A 22153-nucleotide genomic window follows, 5' to 3' on the forward strand; every position below is an offset into this window, starting at 1 on the left:
AAATGACTCCTAAATGACATGTGTCTTCATGGGCCTTATCCTGGAGCATGTTCAGCTCTTCTCTGGTCGGTTTTCAATAGTTCAAACACCTTGTAAGCTCCTTCTTGAGGAAGCCACAGGCAACTTGTAAGAGGCCAAGAGGCATAACACTCTAAATGAGATCCAAGGGGGAAGAGAGAACGCTTTTGGCAAACCCCAGAAGTGACAGCAACCTGTTTTCTTCTTCCTCCTGATACGGAAGGGGGGGGCATGTCTTCTTCACCTTCTTCTTCGCTACAATATATCCATTTATTTCCAATTGTCAATGTCAAAAGGGACTAAAATCTATAAAATTCATAGAAAATCAACGTACCAATTTGCTCAATTTCTCTAGGACTCCATGACACCTTCCCTGTCCTCCATAATCCCTCAAGCAAGGTGCCAAGACCCTAATCCTGTCAAATCACTCTGCCAAGCCTTTCCTCTGGGCAATGCCAGGTGACAGACTATGCATACATGGACCATTGTCTTCTCATCACTCAGGATGTGCTTATCTGCGCATATCTCCAGCTCTGCATATTCCCCCCTCCCTCCTCCATATGTTAATCCTGTGTAACCCAACCTCTTCTTAATGTATTCATGATGTAATCTGTGTAACCCAACCTCTTCTTAATGTATTCATGATGTAACTGGGATGTATTTTGCACTGTATTCTGGGACATGGAGGGAAGATTCAAAAGTTCATGTCACCCCTTTCTCGCTGTTCAATCTCGCCTTGAACCTGTTGCCCAATAAACTTGGATCTTCTGCAGTTTGCTCCTGTCTCCAGCTGAGCTCATTTTCCTCCCCAGGGACCCGCGGACTTAGTCCAACGAGCTGGGTGGCAGAGCAGCCTCGCACCTAGATTTTACCGTAACACTCCCATCCCAGATTCCGAGACGCTTCCAGTTTGCTCATAGCAGAGATTCCGATGAGGATTTGCCTGCCATCTACCTACAGCAGGGCCATTTAAATCAGGGAATTCCCGAGCGCCAAACAAAGGGGAAATCTGGGTACATATTCTCCCTAAGGATTAGGAATTAGCAATGTCTGCTTGAAAATTATCCTTCTCTGACTTTTATCATGTGTGGTGGACTTGTGATAAAGTTAAAGCATTTGGGGAATTGATCTGCAATGAATTTAAGAAGATGTTCAGATATACTTTCCCCAAAAATCCGGAAGTATTTTTGCTAGGCTTGATGGGAAATGATATTTCAAAGACTATTTATGTACGCCACAGTTGCAGCAAGAACTTTGTTGGCCCAAAAATGGAAATTACAATAAATACCTACCATTGCGGCGTGGCAGGTGAAGATGATGGACTTTGCTGAATTGGCCAAACTGACCTGCAGGATCCAAGACCAGGACAATCAGAAATTCCAAAGACCCTGGAGTAAATCTATTGTATATTTGAATGATAATTGTAAAAATTTGAAGACACTAGCAGGATTGAAGTAAATCCTACAATGTATCCAAACTACAAGAAAGAAGATTCCACCTAAACATTAGGAAGAACTTCCTGACAGTAAGAGCTGTTTGGCAGTGGAATTTGCTGCCAAGGAGTGTGGTGGAGTCTCCTTCTTTGGAGGTCTTTAAGCAGAGGCTTGACAACCATATGTCAGGAGTGCTCTGATGGTGTTTCCTGCTTGGCAGGGGGTTGGACTCGATGGCCCTTGTGGTCTCTTCCAACTCTATGATTCTATGATTCTCTAAAGAGTTAGATTGCACGATTGGATTTGATATGGGATATCGGTTGAAGGGAAGGAGGGAAGTCATAAGCTCGGCAGAGCAAAAAAGGGTTTTTATGTGGATCAATGTATTGTTGAGAAAGCTGTTTAAAGGAAAATGATTTCTTTTTTTAAAAAAAAGGAAGAAAATTATTTTTCTCTGCTATTGCCCCACTGTTCCCCTCCAAAGATGTATCCATTGCTCAAAAGAGATTGACTGCTCTCTGCAGACTCCGGTGAAATCAAGGCACTCATGCTTTCATCAAGCTAGGCTGGTACAAGCCATGTGAGGAACAGGTGAGGAAGGTCCAGGCAAGATGGGCAAAGTCAGGGCCAAAACCCTTACGCAGGAAGGCAAGCAAAGCAGCACCTTGGACAGCACCCAGCCATCAAGGTCTGGATAGGGAACAAGATCCACACTGGGCAAGGGATTTGGGGTGGCGCTGTGGGTGAAACCACAGAGCCTAGGACTTGCTGATCAGAAGGTCGGCGGTTCGAATCCCCGCGATGGGGTGAGCTCCCATTGCTCAGTCCCTGCTCCTGCCAACCTAGCAGTTCAAAAGCACGTCAAAGTTCATTATTTCCAGTGGGTCTACACTGAGTAGGGCTGACATGGGATACGCATGCAGTCCTCTCCACGGGCCACTGGGTCCTGGAGGCTGCATAAGGGATAGCTCCACTCGTGGATCGTGTGACCCTAATCTCAGGGTTGTGGGTTTCAACCCAGCGTTGTGATACCTTGGAAAAGAAATCTCTTGCACAATATTTCCTCTTATGGAACAATGAGAGGGGTTTCATTTTCTGTAGGGTTCTTCTTCTTTTTTTGGAGTGGGGCACGGTTGCAAAGGGACCCGGGTGGTGCTGTGGGTTAAACCACAGAGCCTAGGGCTTGCTGATAAGAAGGTCGGCAGTTCGAATCCCCGCAATGACGGGGTGAGCTCCCGTTGCTTGGTCCCTGCTCCTGCCAACCTAGCAGTTCGAAAGCACATCAAAGTGCAAGTAGATAAATAGGTACCGCTCCGGTGGGAAGGTAAACAGCGTTTCCGTGCACTGCTCTGGTTCGCCAGAAGCGGCTTAGTCATGCTGAACACATGACCTGGAAGCTGTATGCTGGCTCCCTCGGCCAGTAAAGCGAGATGAGCGCCGCAACCCCAGAGTCGGTCACGACTGGACCTAATGGTCAGGGGTCCCTTTACGTTTACTATTCAGATTTCCGATTGGGAAAGGTTATGGAAAATGGGTTTGAAATTCACGGCACACACCTCTGGATGCCGGTATCTGTCACCCAGCGAGAATCAGCCCTACGCCTGAGCCGGCCAGCGAGGAAATTCAAAGCCACCTTGCAGCAGTGCGGAACCCGGGCCGTCAAATGTTAGCAAGCCTTTTGCTCTACCTGAAATGTAATCAGTGGTGTAGCATGGGTTGTCAGCACCCGGGGCAAGGCAAGTAATTTGCGCCCCCCCCCCCCGCTGCACTGTCCCTCCCCCAGATAGTCCCTCGCTCTCTCTCCGCAGCGCACCGCACCGCACGCCTGGCACCCTCCCCTCCACAGTGGGCAGTGACCCGGCGGCTCGGATCGGATTCGCACAGCCAGCACTGCAGTGAGAGAGAGTGAGTGAGCCAGGTAGGGGCAGAGAGCTGCGAGTGCGAGCGCGACCCCCCCAGATGTTGCGCCCGGTGCGGCCGGCCCCCCCTGCACCCCCCACGCTACGCCACTGAATGTAATTATACGTGAGATTAAGTGGGGGGGTTATACCTTTCATTTAATCAACAGCTCAGCTCCGTTCAAAGCCTGTGGCACACTCCTTTGCTGAAGGCAGTAGCCCCCCCCCCAAAAAAAACAGACATCTGTGCCACCACTCGGAGCTCTTAATTACTAGCCGTCTCCTGCAGGGTGGCCACAAAGAGGAACAGCCAAGTTTCCTCCCTCTGAGCAATCCTTTCTTACCTTCTATGGAGGAGAAGCCAGTAATGTCAGCCTTAAAAGCATAAGTCTCCCATTAGCTTCTAAAACCCAGGGCCCCTGGAACTGTGACAATTAGAACCAGCGGTCTTTGATCTCCCATCAAAGAGCATGCCCCACACCCAGTGCGGCCCTCAGTCAGCCCCTTCCAGTGAAATATACCCCTCCTGCTTCCACCACGATGATTTACTATTTCTTCTGCACTTCCTACTTTTTAAGTTCACTGTACTTTGGTCTGTTTCCAATGCCGGACCAAATCAGGGACGACTGCTACTGAAGGCAAATGAGCATAATTGTGATGGCCTGGGGATCGGATTCAGAGGCTGAACCTAAGGAATCCCAGCCTGCACAGGATTCCCCGCCTCCTTTACCTTTACCTAATTTATGGGGGAAGTTGTGGTTTGTTGTTGCTGCTGTTAAACTTTGGGGAGTCAGAAGCTCTCACCGATCTGCCCCCCAAACAGTGGCTGAGCTCCGCTCCCGCCAGAAGCAGGATATCGCCTGCGGTATGTCGGAAGCCCCCATGCCAGGGAGTGCTGTGACAGGTCAGGATTGCACCCTGCAATTAGTAACGAAAGCACCTCGCAGAAATTGCTCCCGGTAAACGCCGAATTTATTTTCTCCCCTTTGGTGTTGCGGAGCAGCTATTTTTAAAATATATATTCAGAGAGAGAGAGATCTGTATCTCTATCTATATCTGTGCGCGCAGATAATTATATCTAGTCCGCGATGATGAAAAGGTATTTAGATGCTTTGAGGCAGGAGGTTTTGAAGTTCTAAATCTTCAGAAGATAGCATCGCTGCCGGGCCTTGCCAGGGGAGTCGACTTCTGTCACATGCGCCGAGAGATAAACAGGTTACCGAGCGCCAAAGATTAAAGGCTTTTTGCAGGGGGCCTCGCACACAGTCATGAACTTACCTCGGACTCACAGGGCAGTGACCAGTGCAAACCCCTTTTGCTCCCCTTCTCTCATCCTCCCTGCATCTGCTTGCTCCTTCTACCTGTGTAGGTAGCTGTGTCCTCCAGCAGAGCCATCCCATAGCTCCTTGTCTTTTTAATATCTATATGAAGCCGCTGGGAGAGATCATCAGGGGGTTTGGGCTGGGTGTCCATCAGTATGCAGATGACACCCAGCTCTACCTCTCCTTTAAATCAGAACCAGTGAAGGAGGTGAAGGTCCTGTGTGAGTGCCTGGAGGATGGATGGCGGCTAACAGATTGAGGTTGAATCCTGTCAAGAAAGGAGTACTGTTTTGGGGGGATAGGGGGCGGGCGGGTGTGAGGGACTCCCTGGTCCTGAATGGGGTAACTGCGCCCCTGAAGGACCAGGTGCGCAGCCTGGGAGTCATTTTGGACTCACAGCTGTCCATAGAGGCACAGGTTAATTCTGTGTCCAGGGCAGCTGTCTACCAACTCCATCTAGTACGCAGGATGAGACCCTATCTGCCCGCGGACTGTCTCGCCAGAGTGGCGCATGCTCTAGTTATCTCCCGCTTGGACTACTGCAACGCGCTCTACGTGGGTGACCCGGAAACTGCAATTCATCCAGAATGCGGCAGCTAGACTGGTGACTGGGAGTGGCCGCCGGGACCACATAACACCGGTTCTGAGAGATCTGCATTGGCTCCCGGTACGTTTCCGAGCACAATTCAAAGTGTTGGTGCTGACCTTGAAAGCCCTAAATGGCCTCGGTCCTGTATACCTGAAGGAGCGTCTCCACCCCCATCGTTCTGCCCGGACACTGAGATCCAGCGCTGAGGGCCTTCTGGCGGTTCCCTCATTGCGATAAGTGAGGTTACAGGGAACCAGACAGAGGGCCTTCTCGGTAGTGGCGCCCGCCCTGTGGAACACCCTCCCTTCAGATGTGAAGGAAATAAGCAGCTATCCTATCTTTAAAAGACATCTGAAGGCAGCCCTGTTCAGGGAAGTTTTTAATATTTAACGCTGTACTGTTTTTAACACTTGATTGGGAGCCGCCCAGAGTGGCTGGGGAAACTCAGCCAGATGGGTGGGGTATAAATAATAAATTATTATTATATTATTATTATTGTCTTGCTTTGCGGGACAAGAACACCTGTAGTCTGAGCCGACGAGCTCAGTGGGTAGACCATGAGAATCTTGATCTCCAGGTTGTGGGTTCGAGCCCCATATTGGGTAAAAGATTCCTGCGTCTCAGGGGGTTGGGTTAGGTGACTCTCATGTGCTGTAAAGAATTCTAAGTCTCAAATACAAAATTAAAAGTTCATAAATGTACCAGGCAAACACATACATAAGTATATAAACCATGTGTCTGAAACAGTACCGTGGTACCTTGGGTTAAATACTTAATTCGTTCCAGAGGTACATTCTTAACCTGAAACTGTTCTTAACCTGAAGCACCACTTTAGCTAATGGGACCTCCCACTGCTGCCGCGCTGCCGTTGTGTGATTTCTGTTCTCAACCTGAAGCAAAATTCTTAACCCGAGCTACTATTTCTGGGTTAGCGGAGTCTGTAACCTGAAGCGTATGCAACCTGAGATACCAATGTAAAGGTAAAGGGACCCCTGACCATTAGGTCCAGTCGCAGACGACTCTGAGGTTGCGGCACTCATCTCACTTTACTGGCCAAGGGAGCCGGCATACAGCTTCCGGGTCACGTGGCCAGCAGGACTAAGCCGCTATTGGTGAACCAGAGCAGCGCACGGAAATGCCGTTTACCTTCCCGCCGGAGTGGTACCTATTTATCTAATTGCACTGTGTGCTTTCGAACTGCTAGGTTGGCAGGAGCAGGGACCGAGCAACAGCAGCTCACCCCGTCACAGGGATTCGAACCACCAGCCTTCTGATCAGCAAGTCCAAGGCTCTGTGGTTTAACCCACAGCACCACCTGCATCCCTTGTTCGTAGAATCATAGAATTGTAGAATTGGAAGGGACCACAAGCAATGGAGAAATCTTTTGCCCCATGTAGGACTTGAACCCGAGACCCAGAGATTAAGAGTCTCATGCTTTGCTGACTAATGTAGTTGCCCCCCCCTTCACAGAGCTGCAGCACCCAGCACCCTTAGCACACTATAGTTCCCAGGAATCACGATGACATTTTTTTCCCTTTCCCCTTTTTCTTTTTAAAAGAAAAATCAATTGCAAACTGATGTGAAGATTGTAAGGAGGAAGACGAGACGGGGGGATGTTATTTTAAGACCGTAAAAATGAGAAACTGAAATTGACAGATACACCCGTCTCTAATTGTGACTGAGTAGCGAAAGGGGTGACCGAGACTGCTTCACAACCAATTATCTTTTTCCCAGGGCCTGCCCAAGAAGGCCTAATTTTTGCATAGAGTCAGTGAACAGATCACTTTTTCAATTATATAAGGTGACTTCTGTTTCAGTGTATCTGAAGAAGAAGTGTACATGCACACAAAAGCTTATACCAAGAACAAACTTAGTTGGTCTCTAAGGTGCTACTGGACAATTTTTATATTTTTTAAATATATTTTGACTGCGTCAGACCAACATGGCTACCTATCTGAATCTAGAACGTGCAAAAAAATAAAAATGCTTTGTGTGATGGCTTGGGATCATAGAATCATAGAGTTGGAAGAGACCACAAGGGCCACCGAGTCCAACCCCCTGCCAAGCAGGAAACACCATCAGAGCACTCCTGACATATGGTTGTCAAGCCTCTGCTTAAAGACCTCCAAAGAAGGAGACTCCACCACACTCCTTGGCAGCAAATTCCACTGACGAACAGCTCTTATTGTCAGGAAGTTCTTCCTAATGTTTAGGTGGAATCTTCTTTCTTGGAGTTTGGATCCATTGCTCCGTGTCCGCTTCTCTGGAGCAGCAGAAAACAACCTTTCTCCCTCCTCTATATGACATCCTTTTATATATTTGAACATGGCTATCATATCACCCCTTAACCTCCTCTTCTCCAGGCTAAACATGCCCAGCTCCCTTAGCCGTTCCTCATAAGGCATCGTTTCCAGGCCTTTGACCATTTTGGTTGCCCTCCTCTGGACACGTTCCAGTTTGTCAGTGTCCTTCTTGAACTGTGGTGCCCAGAACTGGACACAGTACTACAGGTGAGGTCTGACCAGAGCAGAATACAGTGGCACTATTACTTCCCTTCATCTAGATGCTATACTCCTATTGATGCAGCCCAGAATTGCACTGGCTTTTTTAGCTGCCGCATCACACTGTTGGCTCATGTCAAGTTTGTGGTCAACCAAGACTCCTAGATCCTTTTCACATGTACTGCTCTCAAGCCAGGTGTCACCCATCTTGTATTTGTGCCTCTCATTTTTTTTGCCCAAGTGCAATACTTTACATTTCTCCCTGTTAAAATTCATCTTGTTTGTTTTTGCCCAGTTCTCTAATCTGTCAAGGTCGTTTTGAAGTGTGATCCTGTCCTCTGGGGTATTAGCCACCCGTCCCAGTTTGGTGTCATCTGCAAATTTGATCAGGATGATTCGGACTCGGATGCTGAACCTGAGGAATCCCAGCCTGCACAGGATTCCCCGCCTCCAGAACCAGCTGAGCCGGGACTGGGGCATGAGCCTGAAGGGTCCTCACCTGTGCTGGATCTTCAGGTGCAGGCACCAGCTGAGTCTGCTCTGGCTCCGGAGGTGATGGAGGACCCATTGCCTGCAGGAGCTCCACTCTCAGCCCCGTCAGAGGCAGCTGAGGTTGCCTCTGGGTCCGGTAACCCTCCAGCCTCTCCTGAGCTGCAGAGGCTCAGGGCAGAGAGGTGGAGGGAACTAAGTTCCTGCAGGAGGAGGGCTCGCCTCCAGGCCAGGAGAGGCGAGTCACCTGAGGATCGGGGCCACCCTATGCCTTGGGGCAGATAAAAGTCAGCCAGCCCCAGTGCCAAGCTGCGGGAGCAACGTTGTTGGTAGCCAGTGCCTGCCTGAACCCTGTCCTGCCGGAGCTCCTGACCTCACCCAACTCCCTGCCTTGGACCCAGCCTCAGCGTTGACGGACGGCCTCAATACTGCACCCTCGACCTCGGACTGGACTTGGACCACGCCTCACGGAAACCTACGGGACCAGCACACTTTGTTTCACTCCTTGTGCCGCTGCTTCTCTGCTTGTCTATTTTGCGAATCCACCGTAAATGAAGTTATGAATATGTTGTGTCCAATGCCTTTAGCAATCAGCATTTTCTACCTTCCCTGCCTTAGGACTAGGACCCTTCTGGACTGCTGCTGCTCTAGATCCTTTCCATGCCTAGGGAGCCTCTCCTACGTAATTTCTGTGGGATGTGAAACACAGAGCAGTCAAGTACAACATCCCTAGAGTGGACATAAAAAGGGGATGTCTGGACCAGCCTGTCAGAACTTCCTGTTTCCTCCTAGGCTGGGACAGACTTCCTCTACATGTGACCAGAGGTGGGCGTGACCTATGCAGGTAACAAAATACCTCAGCGGAGGTCGCTATCTCTCTCTGACTACATTTGTCAAAGAAGCAACATCTGCTTAGCCTTAGATGCTCTCTTGGCTTTCAGCCAAGAGGACAAAGGGGCTATCGCCTTATGGGATAGTTTCCAGGTATCTTACTTTTGCAACTTAAGTCTGCCTTCTGGGATCCATTTGTGAAAAGAATGTGTGAGTAAACTCTGGTGACAGCAGTCACAAAATTAAAAGACGCCTGCTTCTTGGGAGAAAAGCAATGACAAACCTAGACAGCATCTTAAAAAGCAGAGACATCACCTTGCCAACAAAGGTCCATACAGTTAAAGCTATGGTTTTCCCAGTAGTGATGTATGGAGGTGAGAGCTGGACCATAAAGAAGGCTGATCGCCGAAGTATTGACGCTTTTGAATTATGGTGCTGGAGGAGACTCTTGAGAGTCCCATGGACTGCGAGAAGATCAAACCTCTCCATTCTGAAGGAAATCAGCCCTGAGTGCTCACTGGAAGGACAGATCCTGAAGCTGAGACTCCAAGACTTTGGCCACCTCATGAGAAGAGAAGACTCCCTGGAAAAGACCCTGATGTTGCAAAAATGGAGGGCACAAGGAGAAGGGGACGGCAGAGGACGAGATGGTGGGACAGTGTTCTCGAAGCTACCAGCATGAGTTTGACCAAACTGTGGGAGGCAGTGGAAGACAGGACTGCCTGGCATGCTCTGGTCCAGGGGGTCACAAAGAGGCGGACACGACTAAACGACTAAACAACAACATACTTTTATAGAAGACTGTGTTGTGTCTATCTTTTTATGAGGGGCTAAAGGGGAAATTACCAAGGAAACTTATTTGAGAGGCTTTAGCAAGCCTGAGCAAACGCATCCGCTGTGCAGGTTTAAAAGGGGAATGTTACTCTGCTAAATTGTAGAACTTGTTAACACAAGTTGGAAAGGGTATAATCAAACAATATATCCTCTCCTGCATCCCTGAACGTTCCCACAATTTCTCCCCTTGTCACAGCCTCGTTCCCCCTAATCAGCTTGACTGGGAGATGATGGCTCTTTTCTGGCCACTGAATTTACGAAACGCCAACAGCTGCCCCTTCGGCTATTCAGCTTGCAATGCTTCAGACTGTTTTCGAGAAAGCAGGTCAGAGTACAGCCTGTTCACGACCTCCTCCAGCATACTAAGATAAAATCACAGAATCATATGGTATGGAGGGTTCTTGAAGGTCATCTTGTCCTGCCTCCAATCAGTTCCTTCAATCTGACTCTGCCCAAATATGCCCACTGGAGGAGATTGCTGCCAAGGAGTGTGGTGGAGTCTCCTTCTTTGGAGGTCTTTAAGCAGAGGCTTGACAACCGTATGTCAGGAGTGCTCTGATGGTGTTTCCTGCTTGGCAGGGGGTTGGACTCGATGGCCCTTGTGGTCTCTTCCAACTCTATGATTCTATGATTCTATGATTCTATGATTCTATGATTCTATGATTCTATGATTCTATGATTCTATGATTAATTGCTCCAGTGGGTAGGACCCGAACCAATTGCTCACAGTTCCAAGAAAGGAGATTCCAACTAAACATAGGGAATAACTTTCTGATGGGAAGAGCTGTTGACAATGGAATGGACTCCCTCAAGAGGTGTGCCAGAGAGTCTTTAGCAGTGATTTCTGTACAGTGGTACCTCGGGTTAAGCACTTAATTCGTTCCGGAGCTCCGTACTTAACCTGGAACTGTTCTTAACCTGAAGCACCACTTTAGCTTATGGGGCTCTTGCGGCTGCCGCGCCACCGGAGCACGATTTCTGTTCTCATCCTGACGCAAAGTTCTTAACCTGAGGTACTATTTCTGGGTTAGCGGAGTCTGTAACCTGAAGCATATGTAACCCGAGGTACCTCTGTATTATTATTACAGTGTTACCTCGTGTTAAGCACTTAATTCGTTCCGGAGGTCCGTACTTAACCTGGAACTGTTCTTAACCTGAAGCAGCACTTTAGCTAATGGGGCCTCTTGCGGCTGCCGCGCCGCCAGGGCACAATTTCTGTTCTCATCCTGAAGCAAAGTTCTTAACCTGAAGCACTGTTTCTGGGTTAGCGGAGTCTGTAACCTGAAGCGTATGTAACACTGTATTTGCAAGGGCTTGGCCTGGATAACCAAACTTGACTCAACAATTCTATGATTCTATGATCTATCTATTCCTTTTTGCTCTATCCCATCTCTCTCTCTCTCTCACACACACACACACACACACACACACACACACACCTGCGAGATTCTCCCCTACTCAGTGGCGTAGCGTGGGGGGTGCAGGGGGGGCCGGCCGCACCGGGCGCAACATCTGGGGGGCGCGCGCTCGCACTCGCAGCTCTCTGCCCCTACCTGGCTCACTCACTCTCTCTCACTGCAGTGCCGGCTGTGCGAATCCGATCCGAGCCGCCGGGTCGCCGCCCACTGTGGAGGGGAGGGTGCCAGGTGTGCGGGGCGGTGCGGAGAGAGAGCGAGGGACTATCTGGGGGAGGGACAGTGCAGCGGGGGGGGGGGGCGCAAATTACTTGCCTTGCCCTGGGTTAGGGGGCTCAAATTACTTGCCTTGCCCTGGGTGCTGACAACCCACGCTACGCCACTGCTCATTATGCACCAGTGTTCTGATCTCAAAAGTGCTTTCTGCTGACTCTTGAAGGGACCAGGCTTCACAATGCAAACCGCCGTGCTGGCTAAATTTCAGAATTAGAAATGAGTAACATCATGAGCACAGGGCTCTGAGTGAAAGCAGGATTGACCGATTGAAAGATACGAAATAGAAGAACGTTAATTGCAGGCACATTCTAGCATGTTCAGGTATAAGTGTCAGAAAACCAGGATAAGGCCATAGATGTACAACAAGAATGAAGAACTGAAATTGCCACGCAAGGAGGAAAGCAAACACGAGGTCTGTGTGTGGAGGAAATTGTGTTCAGCTATAACGCAGGTGGCGCTGTGGGTTAAACCACTGAGCCTCTTGGGCTTGCCGATCAGAAGATCGGCGGTTCGAATCCCCGCGACAGGGTGAACTCCCATTGCTCAGTCCCTGCTCCTGCCAACCTAGCAGTTCAAAAGCACATCAAAGTGCAAGTAGATAAATAGGCGGGAAGGTAAACGGCGTTTCCGTGCGCTGCTCTGGTTCACCAGAAGCGGCTTAGTCCTGCTGGCCACATGACCCAGAAGCTGTACGCCGGCTCTCTCGGCCAGTAAAGCGAGATGAGCGCCGCAACCCCAGAGTCAGACATGACTAGACCTAATAGTCAGGGGTCCCTTTACCTTTACCTTTATGCCTATTTTGGGTGGAAAAAATAGGAGCTGGGTTAACAAGTCAGGATGAAAGAGAAAGAGGAACGGCCTGTTTCAATGACATATTGAAGAAACTATCAAATCAGAAATGGGTGTGTCCCTTATGGGAGGGGAAAGGTGGTCACCCATCTAGGGATAAGAAGCCAATTAAATGGGGATGTGGGTGGCGCTGTGGGTTAAACCACAGAGCCTAGGACTTGCCGATCAGAAGGTCGGCGGTTCGCATCCCCACGACGGGGTGAGCTCCAATTGCTCGGTCCCTGCTCCTGCCCACCTAGCAGTTTGAAAGCACGTCAAAGTACAAGTAGATAAATAGGTACCGCTCCAGCGGGAAGGTAAACAGTGTTTCTGTGCGCTGCTCTGGCTCGCCAGAAGCGGCTTAGTCCTGCTGGCCCCATGACCCGGAAGCTGTACGCTGGCTCCCTCGGCCAATAAAGCGAGATGAGCGCCACAACCCCAGAGTCGGTCACGACTGGACCTAATGGTCAGGGGTCCCCTTTACCCTTTATGCCTATTTTGGCTGGGGGAAAACAGGAGCTGGGTTAAGACGTCAGGATTGAAGAGTGAGAGGAACAGCCCGTTTCAATGATATCTTGAAGAAACTATCAAATCAGAAATAGGTGTGTCCCTTACGGGGGAAGTGGTCATCCATTTAGGGATAAGTAGCCAATTAAATACTAGGGACGCGGGTGGCGCTGTGGGTAAAAGCCTCAGTGCCTAGGGCTTGCTGATCGAAAGGTCGGCGGTTCAAATCCCCATGGCGGGGTGCGCTCCCATCTTTCAGTCCCAGCGCCTGCCAACCTAGCAGTTCGAAAGTACGTCAAAGTGCAAGTAGATAAATAGGGACCGCTTACTAGCGGGAAGGTAAACGGCATTTCCGTGTGCGGCTCTGGCTCGCCAGAGCAGCAATGTCACGCTGGCCACGTGACCTGGAAGTGTCTCCGGACAGCGCTGGCCCCCGGCCTCTAGAGTGAGATGGGCGCACAACCCTAGAGTCTGTCAAGACTGGCCCGTATGGGCAGGGGTACCTTTACCTTTAGCCAATTAAATACCAGGGGGCAGTGTCGTGCTTTGCATAGGTCCAAAAAGCTGGGCATTGACGTAATTTTAAGGCTAGAAGGATGAAGACCCCAAATTGGTCTCCAAGCTTCAGAAGGGAGGGCAACTCTGTCATTCTGGAAGACACAGCTGCTTGCTGGAATGGCTATTGATCTGCTGGTTTAATCTTTACCCTCGCTTCTGCATAAGGGAACAAATAAAATTCTGCCCTATTAATCTGTTTCTGGTGTCTTCCGGTCCGGTCTGAATATCTGGCATGCCCCAGCGAACCTAGACTGTGTGGTGGCCAAAGGACTATCTGCAATCAGGTGTTGCAATTGAATTAGATCACGCCTTCAGAAAAATTAGATCTCGCTTAATTTAATTTTCTTCGCACCTCATCCCCCTCCCGTCTCTTTTTTCTGCGACACTCCATCGCTCTCTGACCATCCTCGTCTCAGGAAGTCACATGAAATTAAAATAAGGCCACTGGGCTGCAGAATCCTCACGCCAGAAATGTGTGACGAGGCCTAGGACCCCCGTGGCTGTGTTAGGATTTGAACGCAGCACCCATTCCTCCTGCGGGGACAGAGAACATACAGTGGAACCTTGGGTTACAGACGCTTCAGGTTACATACGCTTCGGGTTACAGATTCCGCTAACCCAGAAATAGTACCTCGGGTTAACAACTTTGCTTCAGGATGAGAACAGAAATCGCGCGGCGGTGGTGGCGCAGCGGGAGGCCCCATTAGCTAAAGTGTTGCTTCAGGTTAAGAACAGTTTCGGGTTAAGAACGGACCTCTGGAACGAATTAAGTACATAACCTGAGGTACAACTGTATATCCACTTTTATCCGCAAGCAGAATTCTTCCGGACTGCTGTTTACCGAAACACCGAATCTTTCTGTCGTCTCTTTTCTTCCCCCCTCCCATATTGCTCTCTCCGGTGGGACTTAATCCCCTCTCCTTCAAAATATTTAGGATCAGATGCAGCTCTCCCCCCCCCCCGCAACCCCCCCCCCCCCCCCCGCTGAGGCAACAAAATGTTTTGCATGAGAAAACGAGCTGCCAAACTCTTTTGGCACTGGGTGCCAGCGCTTACCATATTTTTTGCTCTATAAGACTCACTTTTTCCCTCCTAAAAAGTAAGGGGAAATATGTGTGCGTCTTAAGGAGCGAATGCAGGCTGCGCAGCTATCCCAGAAGCCAGAAGAGCAAGAGGGATTGCTGCTTTCGCTGCGCAATGATCCCTCTTGCTGTTCTGGCTTCTGAGATTCAGAATATTTTTTTCCTTGTTTTCCTCCTCCAAAAACTAGGTGCGTCTTGTGGTCTGGTGCGTCTTATAGAGCGGAAAATATGGTAAGTTGGCCGGTTCTTAAACATTCAATGCATTCCCTGCCTTTACCACTCTTCCTTCCATCACCATGACAAAAAGAAGCTTTCTTCTCCCCCCCCCTCATTCCATTCCGCCACAGAATACAGTATTTAAAAAAAATGACCCCAAGTCAGGCTGAGCGGGGATTCTGTCCCTAATGCAGAGTCTTTTTTGGAGAGAAAAGATAAAGAAAGGAGAGAAGGTTTGGAAAGAAGACTGGTTGACACACACACCCCCGCCCTGCCCCCCTCCCCCCGGGCGCTCACAGCTTTGTATATATTTGACAGTCAAGGAGTCAAAGAGTTTTCCGCTGGGGGGGGGGATTTTGTCGCCACTCCGCACGTGCCGTTGTTCCTAAGCTCAGCAGTATTTGGAAAATACCGTGTTTAAAGCTTCGTTCTTGGGTTTTGACCGTGCCAAAATCTCAAGGCTTTAAACAGAGGGAACAGGACGCAAGCGCTCTTTTGCGTTAGATTTTCTGCCACTCTGCTTCGAAAGAGGGGTGCAGAGGGTCTGCCGTGAGCCAGGCGTTTTTAGGGGGTCTGAGCATTAAAACGCACACACATACGTTCTTCTCAGGCAGTCTGAAGTGAGGCAGTCTATATCTACTATCTATCTAGATATAGGTATAAGGTAAAGGTAAAGGGACCCCTGACCATTAGGTGCAGTCGTGACCGACTCTGGGGTTGCGGCGCTCATCTCGCTTTATTGGCCGAGGGAGCCGGCGTACAGCTTCCGGGTCATGTGGCCAGCAGGACTAAGTCGCTTCTGGCGAACCAGAGCAGCGCACGGAAACGCCGTTTACCTTCCCGCCAGAGTGGTACCTATTTATCTACTTGCACTTTGACGTGCTTTTGAACTGCTAGGTGGGCAGGAGCAGGGACCGAGCAACGGGAGCTCACCCCGTCATTGCAGGGATTCGAACAGCCAACCTTCTGATCGGCAAGTCCTAGGCTCTATGGTTTAACCCACAGCGCCACCCATGTCCCTAGATATAGATATAGATATGGATATGGATATGGATATGGATATGGATATGGATATGGATATGGATATGGATATGGATATGGATATGGATATGGATATAGATATAGATATATAGAGATATAGAGATATAGAGATATAGATATAGATATAGATATACAGAGATATAGATGATATAGAGATATAGATAGATGTATATCGATATAGATGTATATCGATATCGATATATAGATATAGATATTATATAATTTGTTTGTTTGAATTTTTTTATTAGAAATTTAAACAAAACATATTATCCAAAAACATGTCATCCTAAATTTCCCCCCATTTTCCTCCCTCCCCACACCCTTCCACACATCCCCGGCTTTCCCTCAGTTCCAGGCTTTGGTTTCTTTGTGAATGCTGTTATCTGCATGTTACAAAGTTGTATATCTCCTTAAATTGTTTAACTGATTATTGTCAATAAAAAGTTTGTGAATGTTTATTCAAAACCTGCCAGGGGGTCCAATTCACTTTGTTGCATCTTCAAATACTTTGTAAATGAAGTGAGGCGGTCTAGAACAGGGGTAGGCAACCTAAGGCCCGGGGGCTGGATCCGGCCCAATTGCCTTCTCATTCTGGCCCGCGGACGGTCCGGGAATCACATGTTTTTACAAGAGTAGAATGTGTCCTTTTATTTAAAATGTATCTCTGTGTTATTTGTGGGGCCTGCCTGGTGTTTTGACATGAGTAGAATGTGTCTTTTTATTTAAAATGCATCTATGGGTTATTTGTGGGGCACAGGAATTCGTTCATTTCCCCCCCCCCACCAAAAAAAAAAAAATAGTCCGGTCCACCACATGGTCTGAGGGACGGTGGACCGGCCCCCTGCTGAAAAAGGTTGCTGAGCCCTGGTCTAGAATCTATAAAATCTAGATTTCACCAGGCTCCACCCATTGACCCATCAAGCTCTGCCCCAAACTAGGCCCAGGCATTCTAGATTCTTCCATGCCCCGCCCACATTTTGCTCCAGAGCCTCCACTCAACCTTCCACATTCCTCTAGGCTCCGCCCAGAATTTGAACTTCCTTTTGATCCAGCTCCACCTCATGGCTGTGTCTGCGGGTGGCAGTAGTTCTGAAATCGAAGTCAGAAAAATCTGTTGGTTGCGCCCAGCAGCAAGCGTGAGTTTGCATGGATCGGAACGAAGCAATATTTTTATTTCCTAGTTGGGGCTTGCTGCCGCATCCCAAAAAGACACACACACGCACACACACACACAGATTCTTTTGCCCAGTTCCCCCCTTTCATCCACCCACGGAAAGTATACAAAAGCACATTCTATTAGGTGGAATTGCTTTGCGGAAACATGTAGATTAGGCAAAATTGCAGGCGGGCAGGTGCTGATTAGGGGAAATTTACACTAAAACGCTGGCGAATCCCCACGAGGACTTTAAAGGAAATCACAAATTGATGTGGGAATGTAGAGAACGCAATTTAAGATTGCATGCCCTCCAACGTCCCACTAATCAAAGCGCAGGTGCTCATTTTTTTTTGGTCCTTAGCTCGCGCGAGAGCCAGATAACTCACGCGATGGGGAAAAAATAATCAGTATCTTTTGGTCTCACAATCGTGGTCAGCCTTCTATGTTTCTCAGTGGCATTCTTAACATGTGGGATGTGGGTGGCGCTGTGGTCTAAACCGCTGAGCCTCTTGGGCTTGCCGATCGGAAGGTCGGCAGTTCGAATCCCCAAGACGGGGTGAGCTCCCGTTGCTCTGCTCCAGCTCCTGCCAACCTAGCAGTTCAAAAGCACGTCAAGTGCAAGTAGATAAATAGGTACCACTCCGGCAGGAAGGTAAACGGCGTTTCCGTGCGCTGCTCTGGTTTGCCAGAAGTGGCTTAGTCATGCTGGCCACATGACCCGGAAGCTGTACCCCGGCTCCCTTGGCCCTTTCTGTGCGCTCTGGTTTCTGTCATGGTGTTCAGTTGCGCCAGAAGCGGTTTAGTCCTGATGGCCACATGGCCCGGAAAGCTGTCTGCAAACAAATGCCGACTCCCTCAGCCTGAAAGTGAGTTGAGCACCGCAACCCCACAGTCACCTTTGACTGGACTTAATCGTCTAGGGGTCCTTTGCCTTAACCTTTTACCCAGAACTGGACATAGTGGGTTGTGTCCAAGGTTAACCATGCTCAGAGGAGACACATCGAATTTAAAGGACATGACTTACATGAGCCTGTTAATTTCAGTGGTCCCACTTTGAGTAGAAGTTGGGACTTTAGATGCAGCCTGGCCAGTCCTGTTAGGGTCCAAAAGCCAGCTTTTGTTGTTGTTGTTTAGTCGCTTAGTTGTGTCCGCCTCTTCGTGACCCCTTGGACCAGAGCACGCCAGGCACTCCTGTCTTCCACTGCCTCCCGCAGTTTGGTCAAACTCATGCTGGTAGGTTCAAGAACACTGTCCAACCATCTTGTCCTCTGTCGTCCCCTTCTCCTTGTGCCCTCCATCTTTCCCAACATCAGGGTCTTTTCCAGGGAGTCTTCTCTTCTCATGAGGTGGCCAAAGTCTTGGATCCTCAGCTTCAGGATCTGTCCTTCCAGTGAGCACTCAGGGCTGATTTCCTTCAGAATGGAGAGGTTTGATCTTCTTGCAGTCCATGGGACTCTCAAGAGTCTCCTGCAGCACCAGAATTCAAAAGCATCAATTCTTCTGTGATCAGCCCTTTATTGAGGACAATACCACCACCTTAAACTTAACCCCATGCCCTGTGGATAGAGGGTCTTGCAAACCTTTCCTTGCACTCTTCCCTCGATGGCAGAGCGAGTAAGCAGATCCGAAGACTGCTGATAAAGACTGGTCTCGAGCCATGAATTGTAGTATCTGGAGATCTGCAGGGAAAGAGTAGTTTGATACCTTGTCTAAACAGATTGACTTTCAATCCATCAACTCCAGGCAGCTGCTGGCTAGCTGGCGTTTTAATTTTTGTTCTTTTTTCATTTTTATTTTAAAGGAAGCAGCTGCAAACGTGGGCCTTTGGGGAAAAGAAACCTCTAGCTTTCAGAGAAGGTGGGGAGGGGGAATTGCGGGGAAGCGGTGGTTCTGCGGCGCCCACCTGGTGCCGGTGAGGGGCCAGCGCTGAGACGTGGCTCTCAGTCTCAGCCTCCATCCAGAGGAATACAGGCAGCCCTGAGCGCGGAGCTGAGTCAGCGGTGAACATCCGCAAAGCGATTTCTCTGGGGACCAAGGGAGGAGAAGGAGAATCCAGGAAAGTCAAGCGCTTCTGACGGCTCCTGGATTAACTAAAAGGGAACCGTTTAAACCCAGGCGATAAATGAGTTAAGGAGGGTGTAAAAGTTGGCCCAGGGGTGAGGTCCCGGCAGGGCTGCAAATCTGCCGGGCGGAAAGGAAAGGCTTCTGCAAATGGGTTGCAAAAGTGGCACCTCACTTGGCTTTCCCTCCAAGCTCACAGCTCCGCTGCCACCCTCAAAGCAGATCCTCAAAGCAGCAAATCCCTGAGCTGGGATGCAACAAAGGCTTTCGAGTCAGGTTGCTGTTGTTTAGTCATTTAGTTGTGTCTGACTCTTCGTCACCCCCTGGACCAGAGCATGCCAGGCACTCCTGTCTTCCACTGCCTCCCGCAGTTTGGTCAGACTCATGTTTGTAGCTTCGAGAACACTGTCCCACCATCTCGTCCTCCGCCGTCCCCTTCTCCTTGTGCCCTCCATCTTTCCCAACATCAGGGTCTTTTCCAGGAAGTCTTCTCTTCTCCTGAGGTGGCCAAAGTCTTGGAGCCTCAGCTTCAGGATCTGTCCTTCCAGTGAGCACTCAGGGCTGATTTCCTTCAGAATGGAGAGGTTTGATCTTCTTGCAGTCCATGGGACTCTCAAGAGTCTCCTCCAGCACCATAATTCAAAAGCATCCATTCTTCGGCAATCAGCCTTCTTTATAGTCCAGCTCTCACTTCCATACATCACTACTGGGGAAACCATAGCTTTAACTATACGGACCTTTGTCGGCAAGGTGATTTCTCTGCTTTTTAAGATGCTGTCTAGGTTTGTCATTGCTTTTCTCCCAAGAAGTAGGCGTCTTTTAATTTCATGGCTGCTGTCACCACGAGTCACTTTGAGTCAGGGCTGCGGTGCAATTCAGGGTGAACAGGAGAGAAGAACTGCTGTGGTGGGCCGCTCTTGGCAATGGTCGAAGTGTCAGGAGCTCAGCCTACACTCGAGTAGGACCCTGGCAGAGACACATGCCCGACTGCCACGTTCTCTCCTTCCTGGTAGATCGTTTGGGAGCGTCAAAAGCTTTCTTCTGCCCGAACATCACAGCGACCGATGCCAACCGACACCGGCACACATAGGGATCCGCAGAGTCTTCGCAACTTGCGTATCAGACCTCAGCAACTCAGCATTTTGGCTAATCTACTGTTACAGAAATTACCGGGGGGGGGGCACATCTTTAAAGTTAAATATTACACATATTATGCCTGAATGTATCCTTTCAACTTGACAGCTCAAGGAAGTTACCTAGCTTTAAAAATAATTTAAAATCATCTCCTTTCCCAGTTTCCTCCATTCCAAAGCTATTTTCCCCTTGAAAAAGGACTCCAGGAAGTTCCCAGAGGTGACAATTTCTGGGCTCATTGTTAGCCAAAGGAAGCCAAATCTCATCATCTGACTCGCCTCAGGCTCCAGGCATGCAAAGGAACTTCTATTGTACTTTTGGGTGGTGGGTACTTAAGACATATTTGCCTATGCTAATCTTATACCTGAGTCTTGCCCTGCCATGTCTGCTTATGCTAATCTTGTACCAAGGACTTGTCTGGACATGCTTGCCAAGGTTAACCCCTCCCCTTTCGCGACATGTCAGTGATGTAGCAATGACGTTGTACGAACTGTATTCTGGGATATAGTGGGAAAGTTTTAAAAGTCTTTGTCACCCCATCCTCGGGGTTCAAATTTGCTCTTTGAACCTATTGCGCAATAAACTTTGGTCTACAGCTATTTGCTCCGGTTGGCTGGACTCCTTCCTTTATTCCACAGGGACCCACGGGCTCTGCCTGACAAGCTGAGTGACTGAGCAGCCTCGCACCTAGATTTTTTTCCTTAACACTACTTTATTTACATATAAACACACATGGAGCACACTGCAGCATGGCTCCCTCTCTCTCTAGCATGATTTTCTGAGGGAGTCTGCTCCACTGTCAAAGAGCTCTTATAGTCAGTTCTTCTCTCTCTCTCTCTTTGTGCAAATGCAGATCTGCTAGGCTCACCTTTAAATGGAAATACAGTGGTACCCCGCAAGACGAATGCCTCGGAAGACGAAAAACTCGCGAGACGAAAGGGTTTTTCATTTTCTGAGGTGCTTCGCAAGACGGATTTTCCTAAGGGCTTGCTTCGCTAGACGAAATGGCCCTGCCTCTCGTGTCATGGCGACGGTCACTGCACACACGCACGCTCGCTTCCCCACTCCTCCGGCTCCCTCCCACCTTCCGGCTGATGGCCGACCTTCCGGCTGCCTCGTGCCGCTGCCCACCCCCCTCGCGCGCTCCCCTCAGCCAGCGTTGCAGCCAGAGTCGCGCTCCTGAGCCCCGCCGCCCTCCAGCAGCCGCGTCGCGCGGTGGCCACAACACGCGGGTGAGTCTGAGGTACCGGCTGCAGCAGCTGTCCTGCTTCTCCCCGCCCTTCCCCCCCGCCGTTGTTAGTGTTTAAATGCAGTGGTGCTTCGCAAGACGACAAAACTCGCACAACGAAAAAACACGCGGAACGAATTAATTTCGTCTTGCGAGGCACCATTGTATCTCAAAGTTGGATTTCTCCTTCATCCCGAATGGCAACCCAAATGAAAAGCCCCCACCCCGTAGCCCCAAGAAGGCTGGCAGAGGAACCCAGGATCACTTTTTTCCCCCATGGAGGACAGAATCCTGAAGGACAGGACCACCCAAAACCTGCCGTTCCACTCCCTCCCTCCCAAGGCACAGGTCCCAGTCTTGAACCCGTCCAGGGCTTTCTCTCCACAATTTCTTCTCTCTGCGTTCCATTCACGCTCTCAGCCAATTCAGAGCTATTGTGACTTCTTTTTCTCTTTGGCCAAAGGCCGGCATCATTCAGAAACAAGCGCTGCGTTAGCCACTTCCAGAAGCTGCCATTCAGCTTAGACGGAAAGGGGGCAGTGAGAGGGTGGGGGGCTGTGTGGGGAGTGGGGGTGCTCAGTCTCCATACAGCAACCAGTACGAACCACTCTCAAATTCTAGTGAGCCCATTGCACCCTTCAGTGACCCAAAAGGGTTTTGCAAAGGGAAGAAGAGAGTGCGCTAGAATCACAAATGGCCCAGCTGGAGGCAACGAGGTCATCCCCACATCTGGAGC

At 49.6% G+C, this 22153-nt stretch overlaps 1 long non-coding RNA gene across 1 annotated transcript in view; it reads left to right on the top strand.

Annotated features, from left to right (window-relative positions):
* LOC310668647 overlaps positions 1-20788 on the top strand; it is a 273140-nt gene extending 252352 nt beyond the window's left edge. The window contains exon 2 of the long non-coding RNA XR_014506750.1: positions 20715-20788. This is a non-coding gene — a long non-coding RNA (uncharacterized lncRNA). The remainder of the gene's footprint in view (positions 1-20714) is intronic.
* Positions 20789-22153: the final 1365 nt, after the last annotated feature.

The sequence above is a fragment of the Podarcis tiliguerta genome (genome assembly GCF_965153285.1).
Source record: "Podarcis tiliguerta genome assembly, chromosome: 18".
NCBI classification, from domain to species: Eukaryota; Metazoa; Chordata; class Lepidosauria; order Squamata; family Lacertidae; genus Podarcis; species Podarcis tiliguerta.